Source organism: Entelurus aequoreus, linkage group LG07 (assembly GCF_033978785.1).
Source record: "Entelurus aequoreus isolate RoL-2023_Sb linkage group LG07, RoL_Eaeq_v1.1, whole genome shotgun sequence".
In the NCBI taxonomy this organism is placed as follows: domain Eukaryota; kingdom Metazoa; phylum Chordata; class Actinopteri; order Syngnathiformes; family Syngnathidae; genus Entelurus; species Entelurus aequoreus.
In genome coordinates, this window is record NC_084737.1 from 57,121,952 (window position 1) to 57,147,447 (window position 25,496).

A 25,496-nucleotide genomic window follows, 5' to 3' on the forward strand; every position below is an offset into this window, starting at 1 on the left:
ATATACGCAAAGTTCCCTATTGTTTACAATGATGGCCGCATGAAGTGAGAGAGATTCGGACCGAGAAAGCGACAATTTCCCCATTAATTTGAGCGAGGATGAAAGATTTGTGGATGAGTAAAGTGCAAGTGAAGGACTAGTGGGGAGTTGAAGCTATTCAGATAGGGAAGATGCTGTGAGAGCCGGGGGTGACCTGATATTCAGCTGGGAATGACTACAACAGTAAATAAACACAAGACGTATATATACTCTATTAGCCACAACACAACCAGGCTTATATTTAATATGCCACAAATTAATCCTGCATAAAAACACCTGCGTGTTTGTTATGCTAGCTCCTAGCTCCTCTGCTAGCTCCTAGCTCCATAGAACACGCCAATACAATTCAAACACCTGATCAACACACACAATCACTCAGCCCAAAAGACCGTTTACCTAACCCAAGGTTCATAAAGCTTATATATTTTTAAAAAGTTACGTACGTGACGCGCACATACGGTCAAGTTATCGAATGTTTAGCAGCCAAGGCTGCATACTCACGGTACCTGATATTCAGCTGGGAATGACTACAACAGTAAATAAACACAAGACATATATATACTCTATTAGCCACAACACAACCAGGCTTATATTTAATATGCCACAAATTAATCCTGCATAATAACACCTGCGTGTTTGTTATGCTAGCTCCTAGCTCCTCTGCTAGCTCCTAGCTCCATAGAACACGCCAATACAATTCAAACACCCGATCAACACACACAATCACTCAGCCCAAAAGACCGTTCACCTAACCCAAGGTTCATAAAGCTTATATATTTTTAAAAAGTTACGTACGTGACGCGCACGTACGGTACGGTACGTGTTATGCTAGCTCCTAGCTCCTCTGCTAGCTCCTAGCTCCATAGAACACGCCAATACAATTCAAACACATGATCAACACACACAATCACTCAGCCCAAAAGACCGTTCACCTAACCCAAGGTTCATAAAGCTTATATATTTTAAAAAAAGTTACGTACATACGCAAAAAAAAGCCAAAGCTGCATACTCACAGTAGCACGTCTGCGTCTTTGTCATCCAAATCAAAGTAATCCTGGTAAGAGTCTGTGTTGTCCCAGTTCTCTACAGGCGTCTGTGTATCCAAATCAAAAGTCCTCCTGGTTAGAGTCTCTGTTATCCGAGTTCTTCCATCTTGACTGCATCTTTCGGGAATGTAAACAAAGAAGCGCCGGCTGTGTACTGTTGTGGCTGACTACGTTCGAAAAATACGTCCATTTCGCACCGACAACTTTCTTCTTTGCTTGCTCGGCTTCCTTCTCCATAATGCAATGAACATGATTGAAACAGATTCACGAACACAGATGTCCAGAATACTGTGGAATTATGAAATGAAAACAGAGCTTTTTCGTATCGGCTTCAATGTGGAAGGCATACCCGTGTTCGCCGGGCTACGTCACACGCATACGTCACACGCAGAGGCGTTTCGAACCGGAAGTTTAGCGGCAAATTTAAAATGTCACTTTATAAGTTAACCCGGCCGTATTGGCATGTGTTATAATGTTAAGATTTCATCATTGATATATAAACTATCAGACTGCGTGGTCGGTAGTAGTGGGTTTCAGTAGGCCTTTAAGATGGGACTTAAATGCTTCTACTGAGGTAGCATCTCTAACTGTTACCGGGAGGGCATTCCAGAGTACTGGAGCCCGAATAGAAAACGCTCTATAGCCCGCAGACTTTTTTTTGGCTCTGGGAATCACTAATAAGCCGGAGTTCTTTGAACGCAGATTTCTTGTCGGGACATATGGTACAATACAATCGGCAAGATAGGCTGGAGCTAAACCGTGTAATATTTTATACGTAAGTAGTAAAACCTTAAAGTCGCATCTTAAGTGCACAGGAAGCCAGTGCAAGTGAGCCAGTATAGGCGTAATATGATCAAACTTTCTTGTTTTTGTCAAAAGCCTTGCAGCCGCATTTTGTACCAACTGTAATCTTTTAATGCTAGACATAGGGAGGCCCGAAAATAATACGTTACAGTAATCGAGACGAGACGTAACGAACGCATGAATAATGATCTCAGCGTCGCTAGTGGACAAGATGGAACGAATTTTAGCGATATTACGGAGATGAAAGAAGGCCGTTTTAGTAACACTCTTAATGTGTGACTCAAACGAGAGAGTTGGGTCGAAGATAATACCCAGATTCTTTACCGAGTCTCCTTGTTTAATTGTTTGGTTGTCAAATGTTAAGGTGGTATTATTAAATAGATGTTGGTGTCTAGCAGGACCGATAATCAGCATTTCCGTTTTCTTAGCGTTGAGTTGCAAAAAGTTAGCGGACATCCATTGTTTAATTTCATTAAGACACGCCTCCAGCTGACTACAGTCCGGCGTGTTGGTCAGCTTTAGGGGCATGTAGAGTTGGGTGTCATCAGCATAACAGTGAAAGCTAACACCGTATTTGCGTATGATGTCACCCAGCGGCAGCATGTAAATACTAAAGAGTGCAGGGCCAAGAACCGAACCCTGGGGAACTCCGCACGTTACCTTGACATAGTCCGAGGTCACATTGTTAACTTTATTACACATTTCGACGTCCTATCCAATACTTTGACCGTAGTTAATCTACATTTTTTTGGTGCCGAAAAACCCGGAAAAAGATGAGCGAGGGAGAAGCTAAAGCCGCTGCTCAGATGACAGAAGAGGAACGTGGGACCGAAATGGAAAGAATGAGAAGAAAACGGGGTGCAATCAGAGGTACTACGACACGTCTTTTGAACCAGATAGACGGAGAAATGACCAAGCCAGATCCGGACATTGATAATTTGAGTACTTTATTGGACATGTTGTCCGCGAAGGACGACAGTCTATTTGAGTTGGACAATGGAATTGAACAGCTCACGGCGTTGGATGACTTGGAGCACGAGATCGAAAATACGGAGGACTATAAACAACGTGTCATCTCGTATAAGAGCCGCGCGCAGCGCATGGTGAAGAAAAAAAGAGGATGAAAAACAGCAGCAACAAGCATCAACGCAGCAGAGGGTGAGCGACGCTAACTCGGCCAACTCATTGGCATACAGACAGTCTGTGAAGCTACCGAAATTGATTATTGATAAATACAATGGCGATGTCAGTAAATGGCAGGAGTTTTGGAGCCAGTATGAGACTGCTATTCACACGAATGATGCATTGTGCAAACGTGAGAAGTTTACCTACCTGAAAACGTACCTCACAGGAACAGCTGCAAAGGCAGTAGCAGGACTTATGCTTACAGATGCTAATTATGACAGTGCAGAACACAAATCTGAGCATTGCCCTACTAACAGCATTCCTCAACACAAAGAAAAGATCAAGAAAATGGGAAGATGTTTTGTGTGTCTGGGACAGAAACACATTGCAAAAACATGCAAAGTGAAGGATGCAGCATGTGAAAAATGTGGAAGGAGGCATCACATTGCTGTGTGCACCGGTGAGAAAAGTGAGGTGCAGCCCCCCAATGTTAAAGAAGAGGCTGTTGTTTCCTCAGTCATTCCTCACTCAGCGAAGATTAAACAAGATGGACAGAACACTGTGCTGCTACAAACTGCTAAGGCATGGGTAGGAGGCCCATTAGGCAGAAAAATGGCTCGCTGTTTACTCGATGGAGGGAGTCAGAGAAGCTTCATCCATGAAAACCTTGTGAAGAGCCTGAACTTACCAGTAATAAGACAAGAGACACTCACTCTTCACACATTTGGCTCCTCTGTCCCCACAATGTCACAATGCAACACAGTGAAAGTCAAATTGGAGAATGTCTGGGACAACCAGCAAAGAATTGAAATTGAGGCCTTAGAAACACCTCAGGTGTGCTCAGCTGTGATGAAAGTTCCCGGTGACCAGATTCAACATGAGCTCAAGAAAAAAGGACTGCAATTAGCAGACTTCCCAGATGATGATGATGATCCTGAGCTATCTGTCCTGATAAGAGCAGACTACTATTGGCAAATTGTCTCAGGAAGAGTGGAGCGACTGACAGAGACATTAGTTGCACTGGAGAGCACATTTGGATGGTCTGTGCAGGGACCAGTGTGCATGTCAAGTGTCGCTGAGGCAACCTGCATGTTCATTCCACTTGAAGAGGACACACTTGTTTCCAAGCAACTAAGTGCATTCTGGGAAATTGAGTCTCTGGGCATCACAAGTGAAAACACACAGAACCCAGCAGAAGAAGAAGCTATGCAGATATTTGAGAGAACAACAACTTTCAAAGATGGACGATATCACGTGGAGTTGCCATGGAAACCAGACAAAGCAGCGCTCCAAGACAACTACAGAGTTGCTAAAAAACGATTTGAAGGTCTGAAGAAAAGACTGAAGAAGGATGTTACATTCTACAGCAGATACAATGAAGTAGTGGAGGACTATTTACAGCAGAACATTGCAGAGGATGTGCCAAAAGACAACGCAAGTACAGACAACGTGAAATACTACTTACCTCACCACGTCTCATGAAGATGGCAGTCCATCCCTCAATGACTGTCTGCTCACAGGACCAAACCTGAATCCAGATCTCCTCAGTGTCCTCATTAAATTCAGAAAAAATGAAATCGCCTTTATGTCAGACATAAAAAAGGCTTTCTTGCAGATCTCCATAGTGGAGAAAGACAGAGATGCAGTGAGATTTCTGTGGCTCACAGGCCCACCAAGCGGAGAAGAGGATGGAGAGCTGCGTGTTCTGCGGATGACCAGAGTGGTGTTTGGGGCTTCCCCAAGTCCATTCCTACTCGCAGCTAGAATCAGAAAACACCTGAAACAATATGAAACAAAACAACCACAGGTTGTAGAGACACTAAGAGAGTCACTTTACGTCGATGATTTCATTGCAAGCGCACACAGTGTTGAAGAGGCCTATCATGTGACAGCAACTGCAACCCAAATGCTGTCAACCGCAGGCATGGACCTCTGCAAGTGGATGACCAACTCTCATGAGCTGGAGAAGAATTGGAAGGAGGGCACAACAGACCACACACTGGCATCAGAGACACACGGAGCTGTGCTCAAGGTGTTGGGCCTAGTGTGGAGACCAAAACCAGATGACTTCACCTTTGACCTCAAACCGCTATTGAGTGTCTTAAAAGAAAAGAAGAACACAAAGAGAAGTGTGTCTATGACCCACTCGGGTTCCTGACACCTTTCACAGTCAGAATCAAGTGCATGTTTCAAGAAATGTGGGAGAGAGGACTCTCCTGGGACGAAGAGCTACCACCTGACCTGACTCAAGAATGGCAACAGTGGTGTTCAGAACTGCCCCAGCTACACCAGCTCGCCATACCAAGGTGGTATCGAACAGACATGCAGCCAGAAAATAAACATGCCCTAACACTACATGTGTTCTGCGACGCAAGTGAAAGAGCCTACAGTGCTGCAGCCTACCTACAAGGTGAATCGCCAGATGGAGAACCTATAATGAGCCTAGTCGTTTCCAAATCCAGGGTGGCTCCTCTCAAGAAAATGACACTGCCACGCCTGGAGCTCATGGGAGCTGTGATTGGAGCGAGACTAGCCAACAACTTGATGATGACTCTAAAATTGGAACCAAATCAGATAACAATGTGGACAGACTCTATGATTACACTGCATTGGATTTGCAGCTCAGCTCAGAAGTGGAAACAGTTTGTTGCAAACAGAGTGACCGAGATCCAGTCACTGACCAACCCTGAGAGATGGTCACACATCCCAGGGAAGATAAATCCAGCTGACCTCCCCACAAGAGGACAAAGTGTTGAAGGTCTGATACAGAACCACCTATGGTGGAACGGGCCCAGCGTTCTGACATCAACTGATCAGTCAGAGGAGACTGAAAATGACAATGTTCCAGACAAGGTGAATGCAGAACTAAGGTCCAGCCAACAGATCACTGTGCAGCTCGCTGCAAATGACACAGACCCCACTGAACCAGTGTTAGAACTGGAAAGATACAGCAAGCTGAAAAGAGTCCTCAGAGTGACAGCCTGGATAAAGAGATTCATAGCCAATGCTCAAACAAAAACAAAGAAAAAAGGAGAACTAACTGCTGACGAGTTCTTCAAGACAGAGATCACTCGAAGATGGAAGTACAGACGTAGACTCACGACCAGCTTCTGGAACGCCTGGTGTAAGGATTACCTACTGGACTTGAAGTCAGCACACCGCTGTGACACACCGACACCCACCCCACTGAAAGTGGGTGACGTTGTACTCATTGGAGAGGACAACACCCCCAAACCAACCTGGAAACTTGGAAGAATCACAGAACTGTTTACCGGCCGAGATGGACTCGTCAGGTCGTGCATAGTCCGCACTCCCTCAGGGACTTTGCTAAGAAGACCTATTCAGTTACTGTACTGTCTTGAGATTTAGATGAACGTAGTTCATGGGGGGAGGATGTTGTAACTTATGGGTTATATAGTTCATGTGTAATGATCATTCCTAATTTGCATGTTTGATTTAATTGCTGAAAAATTGATCTATTAATATTTACAGCTAAAAGGAGTTAAAAGGGAATTGATTTGAATTATACATGTATTTGATATTGATTATTTGAGAAACACTGACATTGAATTGAGTTGTTTCTACTCAATAGCCTAACAAAGGGTAAACTAAAAGACTACATGTTCCACAATGCATTGCGGCAAACCAGATGTTAAAAAGACCGGGAGCAGGTGCATTGTGGTTGTTGAGATGAGAATTACGAGCCTACGGGTGATGAATGAATGACAGATAACAACATATAAGGATCGTTTTGTACCGTTTGTATCCCCATTTTTTTCTTATATAAAGTTCAACTTTATTACACATTTCGACGTCCTGTCCAATACTTTGACCATAGTTAATCTACACCTGTGATAAAATGGCAACCAAGGTAATCAAAAAGGTTAACCAACGAACGAGATTTCTCTTCAGAATCTCCTCTCTGGTCAACAAAAGCACCATGAGGATTCTGGCGGGAACTCTCGTTCAACCCTTTTTCGATTACGCATGCACCTCCTGGTACCCTAGCACCTCCAAAACCCTCAAATCTAAAATCCAAACATCCCAGAACAAGCTAGTCAGGTTACTTCTAGACCTCCACCCCAGATCCCACCTCACTCCTACCCACTTCTCCAAAGTGGGCTGGCTCAAGGTGGAGGACAGGGTTAAACAACTTGCACTGAGCCTAGTCTATAAAATCCACTACACCTCCCTGATACCGAAGTACATGTCAAACTACTTCCTTAACGTAAATGACCGCCATAACCACAACACCAGGTGGAGCTCCACTAACCACATTAAACCCAGATTCCGAACTAACAAAGGTCTTAACTCATTCTCTTTCTATGCCACATCAATGTGGAATGCGCTCCCAACAGGTATAAAAGCCTCCTTCAAAACCGCAATAAAAGTTCACCTCCAGGCAGCTACAACCCTAAACTAACACCCTCCCCGGATTGCTAATAATCAAATGTAAACAATCAAATGCAGATACTTTTTCTTATGCCTTCTGATCTCTCTCTCTCTCTCTCCCTCTCTCTCTCTCTCTCTATGTCCACTACTTGCTGTCCATATCCTACCCCCCACCCCCCTTCCACACCCCTGATTGTAAATAATGTAAATAATTCAATGTGATTATCTTGTGTGATGACTGTATTATGATGATAGTATATATCTGATAGTATATATCTGTATCATGAATCAATTTAAGTGGACCCCGACTTAAACAAGTTGAAAAACTTATTCGGGTGTTACCATTTAGTGGTCAATTGTACGGAATATGTACTTCACTGTGCAACCTACTAATAAAAGTCTCAATCAATCAATCAAAAACTCAGTCTTGGCGCATTTGTGGCAATTTCAAGGATTTTGTGCAGTTTGCGGGAGATTTTACAATCACATCTGCTCCGTAGAGCGCGTCGGCGAGAAGTCAGGGACATGAGTGGTGGAAGATTGACGTGAGTTCCTAAATCTTATTATTTTCACCTGTTTTCAACTTATTTGTCAACTATTTACTTTGTAACCATCTATTTTGGCGAAAATTTAGGACGTTTATCACTTTATGATGACTTTCTGGTCAAATAAATGCGACCGCAGAGTGGGAACATTCACACTACAGTCGCATCACATACATATCTGATTTATTTCCACATACAAAAGAGGCCTGGGATCGAATATAAAAAAAGTGGGATTGCACTGTTCACATATGTGCAAAAAACATCGGAATTGACCTGCAATGTGAATGAGGCCTTGGTTCTCTAGGAACTAAGTTTTGTTCCTAGGGTTGGGAATGGAAAAACAGTTCTTGTTTAGAACCGGTTCCCGTGTTTTGATTCCTGGGAAGCTTTTGCCGGTTTTGTTAACGATTCCCTTATTGATTCCTGTGGGTTCGCACCATGCACAATGAGTAAGCGGCACAAAAACTGGAGATATTAATATTCAAGAGAAATGATGGCAACTTGCAATATTTGCAAAGTGGATATTTCATCACAGAGACGAAATATACCAGAATACCATTAGAACATGTGAAAACTTTGAATTCATGATGCATTCTCAATCCCGCCCGAGCCGTAAGTAAATCTGCACCAGCAGCAACGGCAGTGATGTACTGCACGTAAGTAACCAATTAACTAACACTGCATGTCTTGTTAGCAACTCATTGCAAAAGCTGCTATTATCAACTGTAAAAAACATGGAATGAATGCTCGTGACAAAACAGCATCTGACTGGCAGGCTGCCCGCACCCCCAAGTCCTCCCTGTCCGAGAATTGTTCTCCAAAGCAGAGACACTGTAATTAGTCAGGAAAATCTGAAATACTTCCTGGAAAAAAAATAGATAAGCTTATTTTTCTGCAAAATAATGGTTAATGTTAATAGTTGCAGAATTGCACAATGCACACTTTTATTGGCCTTGACTCGCTTGTGGTTGTTACTTCCTGGGGTAGTTTTTACTTTTGATTGGTCAGCTCATACAGTATATTCTTGTAAAAATAATAATTTTATGTAATCGTTTGTATAATTCAACAGTAGACTATTAATTTTATGATTACATTATAGTTACTTTAAAAAAGTTTTTTTTCTTCCTGGGTAACCCTTGAGCAGGGGTGTCCAAAGTGCGGCCCGGGGGCCATTTGCGGCCCGCAGCTAATTGTTTACCGGCCCGCCACACATTCTGGAAATGTTATTGCAAAAATAAAAAAGAACATTAAAAAAAGTGGAATGAGGTGAAATCTAATGAGAAAAAGTTGCAATGTTGACACAAAGCTGCCATGCAGGCTGTTTTTTTTTTCTTTTGTCTTTCTTTATTTTTCTGTTTTTGCCATTGCTCAAAAAAATAATAATGACAAAAAATCCATGCTATAATGAATTATTTTCAAAGCTCCAATTACTTCAAATATTTCACTTTAAAATGTTTTATGTGGTAAATATTGCATATATTGTGTAGTTGCCTTATAAAAACATCAAAGTTTTATTTGACAAAAGAGCATAAAAAACAAACAAAATAATAGTTCAAACGTAAAATCGACAGATATATCTGAAGTTGATCTCGTAACTTAAGTGTTGAAAGTAAAAGAAAAACCTAATAAAAATGTATCACTTTATGAGTGGGGCACCGTTTGGATCCCAAATATATTTAGTGGTATTTTATTTATTTTTTCACTGTGATTACTCAAAAATATTAAATAATTAAAATCAATGGTGTCCTGCATTATTGGTCTTTTAGGGCTGTAGTTACTAAATACTACATAATTCAGTTTTACTATAAAAAACAAAGTTTTTTTTGACAGAAAAGCCATAAAACCTTTTTTTTGTATTACTTTATATCAACTTGAAGTTGATATAGAGATTTACTGTAAGCGTTAAATAAAAATTATTAATAATAATTTGACTTATTTTTTTAATTTTAATGACTGAGACCCTTTATGGTCCCCGGGACCCCTAAAGGTAAAATAAATTAAAAAATCCATATATTTTGTTATGGTTTGAAAATGAAAAATATCAAAATGGCCCCCACATGCTTGAATTTTTCTGTGTGCGGCCCTCAATGGGAAAGGTTTGGACACCCCTGCCCTTGAGTCTTGCCTCTGGCACTCCATAGAGGTTGTCTGCCTCTTAAAGGCAAACTGCACTTTTTTTTGGAATGTTGCCTATAATTCACAATCTTTATGAGAGACAGGAACACATTATTTAAATGCATTCTAACTCCTTAATAAACGTAAATAAAAGTAAACTTACAATGGAGCTAATGGGAGTCATGATGTCATTGTGTCTACTGCACCCATAAAACCCACAAAAAAACATAAAAAAATCTCCAACCACATTCCATTTACATTTTGTGACCTGAATAGCAATATTTTTATTATAAGCACTGTGGCATAGTGGTGCATTGATCATAGAAAGGTAACTAGCTCATGCTGCTACAGTACATTGACATCATGAGTAGGGGAGCTGCGTTGTCGCCTCTCAGTTGGTGAAAGTTAATTCTAGATCATGAACCATGCCTTTCACTTGGACATAGGCACTCAGCAACAAAGGGTTGGAGTTGGGGGTTAAATCACCAAAATGATTCCCGGGCGCGGCGCCGCTGCTGCCCACTGCTCCCCAAGGGGATGGGACAAATGCAGAGGACAAATTTCACCACATATAGTGTGTGTGTGACAATCATTGGTACTTTAATCTTTTATCTTAACTTAGACCTGGAGATGCCAAGAAAGACACAAGACGCTGGTTTTGCACCCACCTCTTTTTTAACTCTCGCGAGGAGTAAGAGTAATTCTTCATCTAAATGGGAATTTATGAACATCCCGTCAGTCGTCATCTCAGTGAGAGCAGACATTGTACAGTAGGTGATGTTTTTTTTTTTATGTATGCTGTCTGTCACAAAGTCTGCAGTGAGTCGTAGTCAATGTCGGAAAAAGCAAACGTGATGAGCTATGAAATGAATGCGCTGCCGTATGCTTAAAATGAGCAAACTATGTAAATATAACATGTTATATGGATATGTCTGGATCTGTTACTACATTACATATATACTTACGGCATGTATACAAAACCTTGTTGGAGGAAATTGGATGTTTTTAGAGCGCCTAATAAGCGCAATACAGCAATTCCTATAGACTCCATTGTTAGCTGACTATGGCAAATGTTTATTTACAGTTCCCCCTGTGTTTCCACCAAAAACTACCAGGTAGATTTAGTTCTAAAGGAACTATGTTCAGTTCCTAGCTGCATGGTAGGACCTTTGGTACTTCTTCAGGAACCATAGAGTGGCGGGCTGTACGGGCCATGGCTGGTTGCTTGAATACAATTGTGGTGTTTCTAAAACTTTGTATTCAAAGTTGCAGACGCCATTAGAGTATGCAAGACGACTTGTTTATTTCTTATCTCCCCCAGGAAGAAAAAAACATTTTGCACCCCCTGCCTTCCCCGGCGTGACTTTAAATAGTACAATTTGTTTATAAGATTGTACACCTCTACTCATGTATCTTGATTAACATCAAGTAAGGCAAAGAAGAAAAAACTAATATAGATCAACTTACAACAATAGAATAACTTTGTTTTTAGTCTAACATTGTTTTTAGTCTGTAACAGAAAGGATTTAAAATGCATCAAATTGACCGACTTAAACCATTTATTTTGGCAAAATAAAATGTAAGTAACAAAATAAATCATACATTCAAATTGATTGAAAATAATAAAACCAGAAATTACGTTATATGATACTGCATATGTCAGCAGCTAAATTAGGAGCCTTTGTAATCCGCTTTGAAATGGTTGTATTATCATTTATATACCAAATATATATTATGATATTTATTGTTATTGCAAGAGACGTCAGTATATATCGCAATATACATTTATGACATATTGCCCATCCCTAGTGAGAGTAGAAACATAGATTGACCGATTGCCTTCGGCTCAGCTCTTTCTTCACCGCGACGTAAATTGAGGTGCAGAATAACAAATCAAAATAAATCAAACATTTAAATCAACATTTCTGCCTCAGTGATATCAAAATATGTTTTCTTCAAAATAGTTGAGATACTTTGGGAGGAAAAATCATCTTGATTCCAAGTCCAGTTGATCAGAATGTACTAGCAATCTGACACAAGATCCATGTACTGCAGGATATAAGAGTACTGCGCCTTTAAGACATTTGTGAAGTGTGATTGTGGAAGCACTGTCACGTGACCAACACTGGCATCAAGTCAATGCGTTATTTATAAACTTTCAGGGACTTTGGAACTAAATATAGACCTACTTGTGAAACAAAGCCAGGCGCTGACATTCCCAGTTTGCAACATTTTCACCGCGCAGTCAGCATGCACTTGCGTTGCATCTGGAGATGGTGGGCACACATGTGTTTCCTATAAAAATGAAATGTTTGTGGGTTTGTCACAGAGATGATTTCATTCTTTGGATTCCAAAGAAAAGAGAAGAACATGACAACAGTGCTTGTTATGCTACATTACTGAATGATGCAAGTGTTACAGTTGATATACTGTATGTGAAGTATATATTTTTTAAATCATACTGTACCCCAGAAATATCCAAACTTTTTCCACCGACGGCTGCATACAAACAGACACTTTGATATGTATTTTATTTTTTGTAAAACAAGTTACACAGCATATAGCTGTTACACTATTCAACCACCCGTGAATAGTGAAAAAACGCAAGTAATTGAGAAGCTCATAAAAGTGGTGCTGCATTTAGGCGCCACTGTACGCTACACTGGCTCGCTCCTCCCCGTCCAAACCCTCCTGCTAGCTTGATGTTGACATTCTCCTCTTATTTGGGATCAACATTTGCAAGAAAAGGAACTGGTGGAATTATTAGATTAGATTCAGCGCCAATAATCCTCCCTTTTAAGCCTTAAATATGCCTCAAAAACGTATTAAACACATTTTAAATTATCCAAAATATGTAGGCACTCGCCACCAGGGTTGGAATATATGGCCTTAAATCCATCCCATAATATATATTACAGCCTCTTGCAATAACAATCACGATATATTCTTAAGCATATAGATTATAATAGAATCATTTCAAAAGAGGTTGCTCCTCCTTTAGCTGCTGACGTATGACCCTACAATACTTATAGATACAATTAGGGATGTCACGGTATAAAAGTTACTTATGATGGTTATAGTGACCAAAATTATCACAGTTATTATTATCATGGTATTTCTAAATGGTCTAAAAAATTTAAAAACGTACTTATTCTGAAATCTTTTAGCCAGGTTTTACTTTTAAAAAACACAAACAACAAATTCAAAAATAAATGTGAAAATTGTGCAAGATGGTATCTTACGAAGAGCATAAGAGATAAACACTCATAACAAATGTACGAATTTTGCACCTGGTGGCCATAAGACGTAACTGCACTTTTTGTCCGTAAATATAAAAGCAGTGTTCATGTATGAGATCTAGTCTTATAAATAGGGCTACACAATTATGGCCAAAATAATAATCAAGATTATTTTGATCAATATTGAAATCACGATTCTTAATTACGATTATTCATTATGTTATGTAAAACAGTGTTGGAATGGGGCGTGAATACGACGCCATCATGTAATTTGTAATGTCTAATAAAAAGGCTATAGATAAAGGTTACATATTTTAAGACAAATATTTGTGTTTTTGTTCATCAATTTTATCAACGTGTCAGTTTTTTCTCATTACATGATGCCTTTATCTCTATTTTTACATTTCGATAGAGTGAAAGGTTGTTGTTTTATTAGTTAGGTACATTTACATGCCCTGAATGTATTTATTGGGACAGATCCATTACGAGTTTGGGCAGAAATATGTCTAATAGGAATGAAGTATACACCATTAAACATTAACAAAATGCTATGTCACTTCAATGTTTTTTTTAAAGTAATACATATGTCAAATGAAAAAAAAAAGTCATGTAAAAAACATGGTGTCTACTTTTTGATATCAATATAAAGCACAAAGCAGTTTGGCTAATGAAGATAAAGTCAAATAAACACGCTTTGTACTTCTCTAACAACACCATGTGGTGCAGTGCAACAGTTCGACCAAGAAAAATAAACAAGAGTGATACCTCAAACATGTAATACACAATTTTTGTGCCTCATTGACAACTCAGCGTGTTGCCACTTCACAGCATGCATTCAATTCGATGAGATGACAAAACATTTTAGTTAATGTTGATGTTATTGGAACACTGACAAAGTTAGCAGTTAAATAAAGGACGTGAAACCATCACAGTAAACAAACGGCAAGACTTTATAAACAACTTGTGGTTTTCTACATATCGCCTGCTGCATGGTAACTTTCAGTCACGGCAGCTGAGTGAAGGACGCTACGTCGAAAAAATGAAAGCAAAATCAAATATTTTTTCTCCACCGCTGTATACTTTTTGTGTGGCACAAATGCTTCTGTGTCCAATATTGTCCACGCTTGTCGCCATCTAGCAGCAGTGCGCTCTTAAAGTCTTAAGTCACGCCGAGACTCCACGGAAGTGAAGCGAGTGAAATGGCGTAAAACGAAGCGAAACCACTTTTACTCAAAGGGAAAATCTCCGGAGGGAGGTCTGTGTAGTTGCAGTCATGTTTTTGGCAGCCAAACAGCGCTAATGCGCATGGAAGTAAGCAATGTTGTCTTAAATTAACTAATAAATGATGGTTTCTCTGTTATTAAAAATTCAAACGGTATTACTAACCGTCTGGAATTTTACCGCAGTTTATCATTATACCGTTTACCGTTACAGCCCTTGATACAGTACATTTATATAATAGATATGTATAATAATGTCACCCTCTGTAGAGTAAATAATAAAAAAATCCCACAATGTAGGATTATTTGAGACCTTCAATTAGTTTATTTATAAAAGGTAAAACTGCATTATAAACTACTCTATACATGGCCTGTAATAATGTTTTACAGTAGCAGATGGTCCCAAGTATGACTGCACAATAAACGTAAACGTAAAATAAAATTCTCTATTTTTCAAATTGTAATTTTAACGTTTGGGCTGCGGCTATTGAACTGCAGCAACACTGCTACTTTGCAGGAACACTCTTGCGTCACTTAAAATAACCTTACGGCAAGAATATGGATGTGAACAATGTCGCAACACTGGAAGCTAAACCAAAATAATCGGAAGACGAATTGGTGCCAAAAAGAGAAAATAGGAACTCCTTTGTTTGGAATAAATAGTCAGACATGGACTATACAACGATAGTCTAATCTGCAAAACAACTAGCAACTTGAACACGTCTATTCTTTTCGATCCCACGTAGACACACAACATAAAGAATAGTCCACAGACAAAGGACAAAAGACAACCAAAATTAACATTCATTTTGTGTGTGTTATATATATATGTATATATTTCTTTTTTTAAATAGTCTATATAGCTGTAACAATAAACAGTATTATTTATAACTGCTGTGAAATTTTCGATGGTTAGTATTACCGTTTTAAATTACAATTATTTACCTGCTAACATGAAAGCAAGAGACATTAACATATTTCCCCATTAAAAAACAACACACCACAATCTAAACTTATATAAACGCATTGCTGTCTGAGCGACTAAGTTATTCAGTTGTGTACATTGCATTTAGAAGCTGTGCTCTCTTTAGAACAGATCGTTCTATAGTCAAAGGATTACGAGACAATGGTGATTTTATATTGCGTTCAAGTACCGCTGAACAGAATAGGATGCCACAACGCCCACCAGAAAAAATAAAACAAATTTTATTTGTTATGCACTTTTCATTTTAAAAAATCTTAAAGTGCTACAGTAAAAAACAATATTTAAAACAATAAAAGCTTCACCATCAAAATACTAAAACTAAGACACGATCTGTGAAGCATAAAAAACACAAAACATGCAAAATACTGGGTTTTCTATTTATTTTAGTTTAGGTCAAATACTTCATTGTGTGAATAATAAGTACTTTCTAAGGATATTCAACAATACCATGATAATGATGACTGTGATCATTTTGGTCACAATAACCGCAATTTTTTTTATATCCCTAACCATGATACTGTAAATATCGTTATCGGGATATAAAAATACCTATATCAGGATATCTAATCCATCACATTTTTCTAATTGTGTACAATAGTATACATCACTGTACTCTTCACCATTATTTCAATGTCCAGGCAAAAGCTTCAGTGTTTCATGCCTACACAAAAACATTACTGTTTTATAACAATTACTCAATGTAATTATGAATCTGGAATGTCCAATTTTAAGATGGAGAGAGCAAAAAGTTAGGAAGTGTATTTATTGCCATTCAATCCACATTTGCACACCATAGAATGAAACAGTTACTTCTGGCACAGTGTGAGCAAGCAATAAAAGACAAGATAAAGGATAAAAAAACGACAGAAGGCAACCTTAACGTTCACAAAAAGAGGCAAGTGCAGGTGCAAGATTTGGCAAAACGATGTCAGCGGTGCAACATAACAAGGCAATATTCAAGTCATCTGGTGAAAATGTTACTAGCGCTATCGCACATAATTGTTTTTTTCTAAAGTCATGCAGCCCTGTCCTGAGCAACATCAAATAAGCTACTGTATGTACGTACGATCATTCTCTTTAAAATATGATCATTTTAAACTTGTGGTACGATAATCTGTCACTTGTCATTTCACGAGCCTGCTCAGCGTAGATACTTTGTGTAGTTGTTGTACTATTCTCTCTCTAGAGCAGTGGTTCTTAACCTGGGTTCGATCGAACCCTAGAGGTTCGGTGAGTCGGCCTCAGGGGTTCGGCGGAGGTCAAAACACACCCGACTCATCGTGTAAATACAAACTTCTCCCTATCGGCGTATTACAGATATGGCAACAGCAGAAGTCAGACTGATTTGCAGGTTTGTAATTTGTTGTGAGTTTATGCACTGTGTTGGTTTTGTTGTTTGGACAAGGTGATGTTCATGCACGGTTCATTTTGTGCACCAGTAAAAAAAATATGTTAACACTTTAGTATGGTGAACATATTCACCATTAATTAGTTGCTTATTAACATGCAAATTAGTAACATATTGGCTCTTAACTAGTCATTATTAAGTACTTATTAATGCCTTATTCGGCATGGCCTTATTATAACCCTAACCCTCTAACCCTGGCCCTAACCCTAACCAAATAACTCTAAATTAAGTCTTTGTTACTTAGAATATGTTCCCCTAGTGTCCAAAAAACTCTAAATTAAGTCTTTGTTACTTAGAATATGTTCCCTATACTAAAGTGTTACCAAAAACATATAACTTTACCTTGAATTTGAAAAAAAATAAAAATTTATTTTTCACTAAAGAAGGGTTCGGTGAATGCGCATATGAAACTGGTGGGGTTCGGTACCTCCAACAAGGTTAAGAAGCACTGCTCTAGAGTCTAGAAGCTTGTCAATCAACTTGCTAATTTCCTGTTCAGACCTGGTTACTGTCCGCTGTAACACAGTTCCAGCTACATCGACTTGAAGAAGAAAATGATCCCCGTGGAGCCCATCAACATCCAGGGCCGGGAGGTGGCAGTAGTGGAGCATTTTAAGTACCTGGGAGTCCCCTTGAACAGCAGACTGGACTGGAAGGACAACAGCAAAACTGTATACAAGAAGGGCATGAGCAGACTCTTTTTCCTAAGGAAGCTTAGGTCCTTTAATGTGTGTAACAAGTTGTTGGAGATGTTTTTTCAGTCTGTTGTGGCCAGTGCCCTGTACTTTGCAGTGGTTTGTTGGGGAGCAGCAGCAGCAAAAGGGACTTAAACCGGATTGACAAAGTGATCCGGAATGCCGGCCAAACTATTGGCAAGCAGTTGGAGGCGTTTGTGTCAGTGAGGGACAGGAGGACACTGGACAAACTGCTGGTCATCATGGACAATCCTGCCCACTCACTCCACCAGACAATTAAGGGACAGCTGAGCTCATACTCCAACATGCTCCTTCAGCTTCGTTCCCACAGTGTTCGATTCAAGAACTCCTTCATTTCGCCATACAGCAATAGATTATATCTGTCTATCACCTGACCGCTTCGATGTTAGCTACCTCTCTTTGTTTATAATGTATATTTTCTGCTGGATCTATTCTCTTTTTTATGCTGCCCTTTTTTTGCTGCAGCTGTTACATATACTGTAATATTGTACATGGTAATTGGGATTTGTTATATATTGTATATATTATATAAAAATGTAATATAATAAAATAATGTAATATATCTGTATTTATATTATATACTGTACATATATGTAAATATTACATAAATGTTATATTTTATATTGCTACTATGATAAATGTTTAGTCTACTTTATACCTGCATTATCCTTTCCAACCTTACCCTTTCCATCCTCTGTAACTGAGCTACTGTGTGGAAAAATTTCCCTTGTGGACCAATAATGTTTGTCTAAGTCTAAGTCTACACTTCTGCTGGGGTGTACTGTGCATTTATTCTGTTGTTTTGCTATTTTACATTCAAGCTAGCTTAGTGGTCAGCATGGCTTCTTGTCTCATATTGCTCTCTTGCTCGGTGTAATGCATGTTTAGCTATTCCTCCGGTCCTCCAGTGATAATGCTACTTGGAAAAAAATGTGGTTTATTTGCCACTATGGAGAGGAAGAAAAATCCGCTCGCCCAATAGATGGACAAACTTTAGCTTCACTCGCTAGCCCTCACTCAGGACACCACATTGCATTGCAGACGTGTTGTAGTCTGTATCAGCTTATCACTCTCGATGTGTCAAAATGCATTGTCACGATAGGTCATTCGAATTAAAATATCTATGGTAGACCAAATGTATATAATTTAATATATATATATATATATATATATATATATATATATATATATATATATATATATATATATATATATATATATATATATATAATCTAACACTACTCACCACCAATGATAATACACAACATAAGCATAAACACTTTTGTTTTTGCTCCCTTTTGAGAACCTAAAGACGTAGCATTGTAGATATGTGCGTTAGTGAGCACTTCTCCTATTCTAAGATAATCCATCCACCTCACAGCTGCGGTATATCAAGATGCTCATTAGACAACAATATTATTAAACAGATGTGCCTTAGGCTGGCCACTACAAGATGTGCAGTTTTACCACACAGCAAAATGCCACAGATGTTGCAAGTGCTGAGGGGGAGTACAATAGGCATGCTGACGGCAGGAATGTCCACCAAAGCTGTCTCCAAAGGCGCTTCAGAGAAGTCGGCAGAACATCCAACCGCAGACTACATGTAATTGACCCAACCTAAGAACTCAACATCCAGCATCTTCACCTCCAAGATGGTCTGAGACCAGTAGTCAATGTCATCTAGACAGCTGCTGCAATAATTACTTTGTATCTCAGAGAAGTTCCTCCGCGTGCTTGGCATCCTCATTAGGGTCTGGAGGAGTGGTCCGTACTGTTGGTGGGGCTATGGTAGGGGCAGACTTATGTTATGTAGCACAAACACACGTGCATTTTATTGCTGGCCTTGTGAGATCCTGTGACGTGATCCTGAGGCCCATTGTTGTGCCATTCATTAACAACCATGACCTCATGTTGCAGCATTTCAATGCACAACCCCAAGGATTTTGACACAATTCCTAGAAGCTGAAAACATGCCAGTTCATGCTTGCATGATCAGCACATGTGACAATCATTGGTGCTTTAACTTTAACATGTTTGGGATGCTCTGGATTGGACAGGGTGTTCTACATCCGGCAACTTTACACAGCCATTGAAGAGGAGTGGAGCTACCTAATCAACTCAATGCCAAGAAGGTGCGTTGCACTGCATGAGGCAAATGGTTGTCACACCAGATACTAAGAATGAATGATTATGGCAAAAATAATAATCACGATTATCTTGATTGATATTGAAATCACGATTAATAACATAGTTATTCATTAATTTGAAAACATGAGTATTGCTTATGGCACCAAAACTCAACATGAAATATAATTTTAAAAACAACCAACAACAAATACCGTATTTCCTTGAATTGGCGCCGGGAATATAGTATTCGCCTGCCTAGAATTACAGCCGGGTCAAACTCGTTTCGCAAAATAATTAGCGCATGCTTGGCACTTCCGCCGGGTCAAATATGAGTCATTAAATGACTCCCGCCTCCAGGTGGTAGAGGGCGCTAGTGATCCTTCTTGCGACTACCAGTACTGCAGGAGACAGGTACTGCAGAAGAAGACAACAAGCAGCAAGCATGCAGCAATTGTTTGCTTGCACTTTTAACATGGAGGATTACATATCTAAAATAAAACCGTTTTCTAAACTGGACTTTCAATCGAAGCAGGAGGTAATAATTAAAGGAATACCTCCAGAGACTTTTAAAATTGAAGAAAGATGAGAAAGACTGCCTTTGATCAGAAGCAGCTGCACATGGACCCATCTACAAGTAAAGGTAAGATCATAATAACGTTTTTTTTATTAAATGTGTTTTTAATGATAAGGTATGCGCCGGAGTGAGAAGAGGTTTTAAAATAATTAGAGCATGCTTGCTCATTCCGCATGGTTTTGGTAACCGCAGGAGTGAGAAGAGGTTTTAAATTAATTAGCGCCCCTGCGGCTATTCAAGGAAATACGGTACACAATAACAAGTAAGATAATAATATTTGTAACAACAATAAATTAAAAACAATATCAACATGAAAAGACAAAATTATTTTTTTTGTAAAAAAAAATATATATATATTTATATATATGTACAGTACAGGCCAAAAATGTATTCAAGAGGTAGTCACCTGAAATGGTTTTAACTTCAAAGGTGTGCTTGAAGCTCATCGAGAGAATGCCAAGAGTGTGCAAAGCAGTAATCAGAGCAAATGGTGGCTATTTTGAAGAAACTAGAATATAAAACATGTTTTCAGTTACCGTATTTTTCGGAGTATAAGGAGCTCCGGAGTATAAGTCGCACCGGCCGAAAATGCATAATAAAGAAGGAAAAAAACACATATAAGTCGCAATGGAGTATAAGTCGCATTTTTTGAGGAAATTTATTTGATAAAACCCAACACCAAGAATAGACATTTGAAAGGCAATTCAAAATAAATAAAGAATAGTGAACAACAGGCTGAATAAGTGTACGTTATATGAGGCATAAATAACCAACTGAGAACGTGCCTGGTATGTTAACGTAACATATTATGGTAAGAGTCATTCAAATAACTATAACATGTAGAACATGCTATACGTTTACCAAACAATCTGTCACTCCTAATCGCTAAATCCCATGAAATCTTATACGTCTAGTCTCTTACGTGAATGAGCTAAATAATATTATTTGATATTTTACGGTAACGTGTTAGTAATTTCACACATAAGTCACTCCTGAGTATAAGTCGCAGCCCCGGCCAAACTATGAAAAAAACTGCGACTTGTAGTCCGAAAAATACGGTATATCACTTTTTTTGTTTAGTACATAACTCCACATGTGTTCATTCATAGTTTTTATGCCTTCAGCGACAATCTACAATGTAAATAGTCATGAAAATAAAGAAAACACATTGAACGAGGAGAAGGTGTGTCCAAACTTTTGGCCTGTACTGTATATAGTTTTTACCTCTTACACTTATTTTGCCACTATAGAGTGTGTACTTTTGTGTCACAAATAAAATGATCGTTAATTAAATGCAAAAATATTCACATTTATTGGTGCAATACATTTTTGGATACTTTTGACTAATATTTTAAATCAAAGCATAATCATTTTTTGAGTTTTGAGTTGAGTTTGAGTTTATTTCGAACATGCAAGCATACAACATGATACATCACAATTTCCAGTTTCTCTTTTCAACATGTTCGAAAAGGAGTAGGAAGAAGCAGAGTTTATTTAATCCTACCCCTTTTCTTTTACATAACAGTTGCTAAAACTTTTGTTTACTTCCTGTTCTCAATTTATTCACAATATACTCCATAAGTAATCACAATAAAAATAAATAAATAAATAATAATTGGTGAAGTAAGTCATATTACATATAATGAGATAAGTAAGATTATTTTGAGAATGAAAGAATGAAAAAATGAAAGAATGGATGGATGGAATAAATCCAGAATGTTTATCATGGTTCTTCTTCTTTGTTCTTTGTAAACACTTTAAGTTTGAAGAGTTTCTTGAAGTGAATCATATTAGTACATTGTTTGATTGCTTTGCTTAATCCATTCCATAATGTAATTCCACATACTGATATACTGAAGGTTTTAAGTGTTGTACGTGCATACAGATGTTTTAAATTACATTTTTCTCTGAGATTATTTTGTAAATGTATCAATAATAGCTTTAGGTACATTATGCTTGTGTAAGGTACTTTTTTGAAACCTTTATTTTCTTATAGTGAGCATGTTGGCTGTTGTTCTGAGCTTGACAAGTGTGCGCATGACTTAAGACTGTTTAAAAAAAAAAGACAGCCTCTCAAGTTGTGACTGCTGTCCTGTTTGTACATTTATCTTACGACGACGATGTCTTTCACAACAACATAAGCAGATGAGATGTGTTGTGGGTGTATGGATTGTTCTTGTTAGCTTTAGCTGCGTAGTTTAATCTTTGTGTCGTTGGGCAAGACACTTTTACCCACCTTGCCACCCACACTAGTTTAAATGTAGTTTAAAGATGTAGATAATGGGGTTTCATATATATATATATATATATATATATATATATATATATATATATATATATATATATATATATATATATATATATATATATATATATATATATATATATATATATATATATATATATATATTAAGGCTGCAGCTAACGATTATTTTTCTATCTTTTAATCTATAGATTATTTTTTTCGATTAATCGGTTAATCTATAGATTATTTTTTTAGATTCATCTATAGATTATTTTTCCTTTTACCGATTATTTTTTATTTTATTTTATTTAAAATGAAGATGAAAAAATAAAAGTAGGCCAGTTTTTTCAAAAGGCATGGCTTTTATTTACAAAAAAAAAAGTATGGCCACTCAGTCAACATTGACAACAACATGACAAAATATTCTGTAACAATGTAAACATTTAAAACTTTTAACATTTAACAAAATTAAAAGTAGCTTATTTGCTTTTTAATGTGCAAATATAAAAGTAAACATCCAGTGCAAATCTTAATATTCTGCAATAGTATAAGCATTTCAAAAGTAAAAGTATTGCTTATTTTGCTTTAAAATGTGCAAAAATAAAGATAAACATCCAATACAAAAAAGTGCGAAATGAAATATTCTGGAGCACTATAAACATTAAGTATTGTTTTAAAATGTGCAAAATAAACATCCAGTCCAACACAGTACACAATAACCAATTCTACTCATTCCAGTGAGTGACTAACAGTTGTAATGAAGAAAGGTTAGCATGTCTACTTGCTTGGCTTCTTTTCTTGTTTACAATATTCCCAGCAGCTGAAAATAGGCGCTCAGAAGGGGTCGATGTGGCTGGAACTGAGAGGTAATTAGCCTTCACCTCAAACCAGGACTGCGAGCGAGCTGAGCTGCAGTTTAAGTTTCTAGTAGGTCAACGGGCTCATAGTGATGTTACTAGTAGTTGACTGGGAGGTGTTTATTATCATTTGGGGAGAGTCCGCTGCCTGATGCTCACCTGCTAAACACCTATCTGCTCGACGCTGAAGCGCTGACTACATGCGCTATGAATACGCACTGCTGATTGGCTGATAATGCTTTGTGTGTACCAATCAGATGGTTGTGTGGGTGGGACAATGCTGCGTGTGTACCAATCAGATGGTTGTATGGGTGGGACAATGCTGCGTGCTGAGACAGAGGCAGAGGAGCAAAGCAACTTGTTAAGACTTTAGCAGCTAAAGTTAGCTTTAGCTTAGAAACTCGTTCGGTACACCCCCGTGCCGAACCGAAAGCCCCGTACCGAAACGGTTCAATACAAAACACATACCGTTACACCCCTAGCAGATACAAATGACACATTCATGTTTTTGTGTAATGATGACAACGTATGCTAACGCGGACGATTGACTAGTTGATGGTTGATGGTTTTCTTTTCAAATGTTCGTTCATAGCCATTGTGCTGCTATGATAGGCCATTTCCGCTCGACACAGTGTACATACAACAACATTATTAGGCTGTGTATTGAAATACTCCCACACTTTTGACCACTTTTGGCGTGCGTTTTTCCCCTCGCTCGCACAGTCTGCTTTGCGCTCCGCCATGACGGTAGTGTGACGTAAATATGCGACGCGTCGACGCACAAAAACGGCGTCGACGTATTTACGTAACCGATGACGTTGACTACGTTGACGCGTCGTTTCAGCCTTAATATATATATATATACTTCACTTCACTTATGCAATAATCAAGCTATCTAATCAGCACCGATGAGGTGGATGGATTATCTCAGTAAAGGACAAGTGCTCACTAAGATAGACTCTTGTCACGCCATTGCATAGTGCATGTATGCTGTTAAAGGCCTACTGAAACCCACTACTACCGACCACGCAGTCTGATAGTTTATATATCAATGATGAAATCTTAACATTATAACACATGCCAATACGGCCGGGTTAACTTATAAAGTGACATTTTAAATTTGCCGCTAAACTTCCGGTTCGAAACGCCTCTGAGGATGACGTATGCGCGTGACGTAGCCCGGCGAACACGGGTATGCCTTCCACATTGAAGCCAATACGAAAAAGCTCTGTTTTCATTTCATAATTCCACAGTATTCTGGACATCTGTGTTCGTGAATCTGTTGCAATCATGTTCATTGCATTATGGAGAAGGAAGCTGAGCAAGCAAAGAAGAAAGTTGTCGGTGCGAAATGGACGTATTTTTCGAACGTAGTCAGCAACAACAGTACACAGCCGGCGCTTCTTTGTTTACATTCCCGAAAGATGCAGTCAAGATGGAAGAACTCGGATAACAGAGACTCTAACCAGGAGGACTTTTGACTTCGATACACAGACGCCTGTAGAGAACTGGGACAACACAGACTCTTACCAGGATTACTTTGATTTGGATGACAAAGACGCAGACGTGCTACTGTGAGTATGCAGCTTTGGCTTCTAAACATTTGATCGCTTGACCGTATGTGCGCAACTTTTTTTTGCGTATGTACGTAACTTTTTTTAAATATATAAGCTTTATGAACCTTGGGTTAGGTGAACGGTCTTTTGGGCTGAGTGATTGTGTGTGTTGATCAGGTGTTTGAATTGTATTGGCGTGTTCTATGGAGCTAGGAGCTAGCATAGGAGCTAGGAGCTAGCATAACAAACACGCAGGTGTTTTTATGCAGGATTAATTTGTGGCATATTAAATATAAGCCTGGTTGTGTTGTGGCTAATAGAGTATATATATATGTCTTGTGTTTATTTACTGTTGTAGTCATTCCCAGCTGAATATCAGGTACCGTGAGTATGCAGCCTTGGCTGCTAAACATTTGATAGCTTGACCGTATGTGCGCGTCACGTACGTAACTTTTTAGAAATATATAAGCTTTATGAACCTTGGGTTAGGTGAACGGTCTTTT

At 38.6% G+C, this 25,496-nt stretch overlaps 1 protein-coding gene across 5 annotated transcripts in view; it reads right to left on the reverse strand.

Annotated features, from left to right (window-relative positions):
• The window catches only part of hecw2b (HECT, C2 and WW domain containing E3 ubiquitin protein ligase 2b), a 114,436-nt gene that overhangs the window by 76,351 nt on the left and 12,589 nt on the right, over positions 1–25,496 (reverse strand). Inside the window, exon 2 of one of the 5 annotated variants that reach the window (XM_062054053.1) lies at positions 12,256–12,361. The exons of the other annotated variants lie outside the window; for them this stretch is intronic. The gene's annotated coding sequence lies outside the window, so the exon portion shown is untranslated. The remainder of the gene's footprint in view (positions 1–12,255; positions 12,362–25,496) is intronic. 5 annotated transcript variants of the gene reach the window in all.